This window comes from Leucoraja erinacea, chromosome 7, assembly GCF_028641065.1.
Source record: "Leucoraja erinacea ecotype New England chromosome 7, Leri_hhj_1, whole genome shotgun sequence".
NCBI classification, from domain to species: Eukaryota; Metazoa; Chordata; class Chondrichthyes; order Rajiformes; family Rajidae; genus Leucoraja; species Leucoraja erinaceus.
In genome coordinates, this window is record NC_073383.1 from 48,226,362 (window position 1) to 48,230,298 (window position 3,937).

Below are 3,937 nucleotides of genomic sequence, written 5' to 3' on the forward strand. Positions count from 1 at the left end.
TTAAGCAGTATGAACAGTCCAACTTGTGGGTGTGTGGGAGCTCTGATAATGCCCTTAGCTCTACTCAGACAGCGCTTGTACCCCATGTCCATGATGGAAGGAAGAGAAGTCCCAGTGATTTTTTCCGCTGTCCTCACCACTCTCTGAAGGCACAGGGTGTGAAACACAAAACAGTACAACATAGGAACAGACCCATCGGCCCACCATATCTGTGATGACCATGATGCCAAATTAAAGGAAAACCACAATCCATATCCTCAATTCCCTGTTTGTTAACATGCCTGTTGAAATGCTACTTAAACCTCACTTTAATATCTGCTTCTTCCACCACCCCTGCCAATGCATTTGAGGCATCTTCTACTTTCTGTGTGAGAAACTTGACTCACTCTCCATTAAAACTTCCTCTCTCACCTTAAAGCTTTATACCCTCCAGTCTTTTAACATTTCCAATCTAGGAAAATGACTGACTGTCTTTCATATCTATGCCGCCTATAATTTTATATACAGGGGTACTTTTGAATCTCCACTCACCCAGGGATATTCTGAAACATTACACGTGAGCACCATTCCTGCTGTTCCTGTGTGTGTGGGGGGGGGGGGGGGGGGAGCTGTCTGCTTGTGTCCATGCGACTGAAAGCCTATTCCAGCTGTTTGACACTCACTCCAGCCACTGCTATGGTCGGTGGCATCCTGGCTGTTGTTGTCCATCCTGGAATACAGCTTAAACACATGCACAATAAGGTAGTTTCACGTTCCTTTTTGCAGCTCTCCTGTACTCGTGGACAACGGGAAATAAAGTGGCAACTAACCAACAATTAATCTCAATCCCCTCAACTTTCAGTGCTGAGAGGACAAGACTAGGGAAATGGATAAGATGGCAGGATTCAAAATAAAAGGTTTAGTTTAGAGATACAGCACGGAAACAGGCCCTTTAGCCCACCGAGTGCGTGCCGATTAGCTATCAGCCCGTACACTAGCATTATCCTACACACTTTATAACTTTACCGAAGTGAATTAATCTACAAACCTGTACGTCTTTGGAGTGCGGGAGGAAACCTCAGCACCCAGGAAAAACTCATGTGGTCACAGGGAGAACATTCAATGTCCGTATTGACAGCACCCGTAGTCAGGATCAAACCCGCGTCTCTAACGCTGTAAGGCCGCAACTCTACTGTTGCGCCACCATGCAACCCTTTGCTTACGGTTTGATTTTATTCATATGATTTACGTCTGTTTATCATGTGCATGCAAGTGCAAACAATCTGCCAGAGATGTTAATTGACCTCTCTAGGTCAGGTAGCATCACCGCAGAGAGACAGAGACCCAATGTTTTGGGTTCAGGATCTCTTGGCTTCTTATTGTAATGGGAAAAATGAGATGAAAAATGAAAAAGTATTAAAACGGACTGCAGGCGAGCCGCAGCTGCAAGTCATTTATTTTACATATAATCTTGCTTCTTGGGATGGCTTTAATCTAATTTTACGCTGCGAAAATGTGATTTGGGCCCCATACGAACCGGCAACGTTTTTCCTGCCGATATGGAGTTCAAATTCACCGCAAATGCAACGTTCCAATCGATCACGTTCCAGAAAAACCCACTCGCAAAATGATTTAAATGCTCTTTTTTTTGGACAATCATGTCATGAGCATCTAAATCATCTATATTTTGTGTTATTGTCTATCCATAGTCAATATTTTTATACTAAATATCAGTTTTAGTCCCATGTATCTCCCTTCGGGGGAATGCGACTTTTTTGTCGTATACCCCTTCTCTGCCTCCGTGTGCACTGAGGCCTAATGGCGACCTCGAGGCTCCGGAGGCAGCCAGTCAGGACTCGCCCTGGGCTCGCTCCCGTGAGGGCGGCCCAGCTCGGGGCTGGAACGGTGCTCCCGTGAGGGGCTGTGACGCTCCCGTGAGGGCGGCCTGGCGAGGGGCTGAGACGCTCCCGTGAGGGCAGCCCAGCCCGAGGGTAACGGCGATCCCGTCGGGGCGGCCCAGCTTGAGGGTAACGGCGCTCCCGTCGGGGCGGCACAGCTCGAGGGTGGAACAACGCTCCCGTAAGGGCGGCCTGGCGCGGGGCTGAGACGCTCCCGTGAGGACGACCCGGCTCGGGGCTGGAACGGTGCTCCGGTGGCTGAGACGGCGTTCTGGCGGCGGCGGCCTGAGTCCGGGGTTCGGCCGCGGGCCAGTGGACGACGTCGTCAACAGCTGCGTCCGCTGGACTGGAGGGCGGCAGCTTCGACCACCCCGGGCCGCGGTGTTTGAACCGGCCCGTTTGCGGAGCTCGGTGAGCCGCGGGACTGATTTTACCATCGCCCGGTGGGGTATCGCCTCAGCGCAGAGGGAGAAGAGGAGGGAAGAGACTGCAGCCCTAAGATTTTTGCCTCCATCACAGTGAGGAGGTGCTTGGTGGACTCACTGTGGTGGATGTTAATTTGTGTTTACTGTCTGTTTTGTTGTCTATTATTGCATTATTGTATGTATGCCTGCAGGCACGAAATTTCGTTCAGACTGAAAGGTCTGAATGACAATAAAGGAAATTCAATTAAATTCAATTCAATTCAATTCAAGATGCTTCATATTTGTTTCAGAATGCTTCAATCTATAATAACTGAAAATGTCATTCAGTTCTCTTAATTTTTAAGTTATGGGCTTTTGACTGTCCTTGATCACAGTTTTTGTGTTGTCAATGGAAAAGCAATAGGGAACAAGATGCAATTTCCGAGTATGAAAATGGCCATAACTTGAATTAGTGAATTTGGTGTCAAATTAAACTTCTTTTTATGTTTTATCTGATGGGATAAATTGCAGCCTTGATTTTTTAAATCTCAAAATGTTGTAACATTGCTACTGTATGGCAGTGAGACATGGACTACATATGCCAGGCAGGAGAGAAGACTCAACACCTTCCACCTGAGAAACATCCACCATGTCTTGGGCATATCCTGGCAAGACAGAGTGTCCAACACCGAAATCCTGTCTCGCGCTGGTCTTCCCAGTATGTACACTCTACACAGGCAGCACAGACTGCGGTGGCAGGGTCATGTCAACCGCGTGGGGAAGAGAAACTGTTGAACGCAGCAGCAGACAAGCAGGCACGTAGAAAGGAGCGCAGCAACTTCAACAAACCAAAGACTGTCACTCCCGCATTGGTCTCTTCAGCCACAAGCGATGCTGCTCTAGCCGAGGTTTGGAGCAAGCAGCCAACAACTAGGATGCATCACCCATGGTCAGTCATGACCGAGGGGGTGCCTACGACAATCTCCTCACCGATACTGACAGCCATTTTCCGACTTTGTTTCCACTTTCCAGCTTCTCAGGTCTTGCTCCAGCTATTAATAATAGTGAAAATCCACAAAGTTTGTTAAATATCAGCAATTTTGACAACAGTTACACATATTTAATTGCGTCCACAACCTAACATTCTGTGAACCACACATCCTTTTCACCTATACAAAGATATCTTGATGGAGGCAGTTGTTAAGCCAGTGTAAAGAGAACATTTTTTTGAAGTGTGAAATCCATTCATGTTAAAGTTTCTTAAAGCAGAAGACTTCTCCAGTCGCTCCGTTGGAGCAGGGAGAGATATACCGCAATAACTGCACAGATTATGACACAGTACCAGCTCATGACTTCAGCAACCCAGGTTCGATCTTGACCTCTGGAGTTGTCTGTACAGAAATTACATGCTCTCTCTGTGACTGAGTGGGTTTTCACCAAGTGATCTGGTAGTAAATTCCTCAGAGTATGAGAGTGAGGGTTGGAATTTGGAAAGTGTTAATTGGAATTTGGGAGGAAAGTACAGGATTAGATGCTTCATGCCAGCGCATATTTAACAGACTGTTTCTCCTCTGTATGACCCCATGACATTTTTCCCTGGGTTAACATGTACACAAGTGATCCAACGTTCGTCCGTTCAGATCATTTTGGCTACTT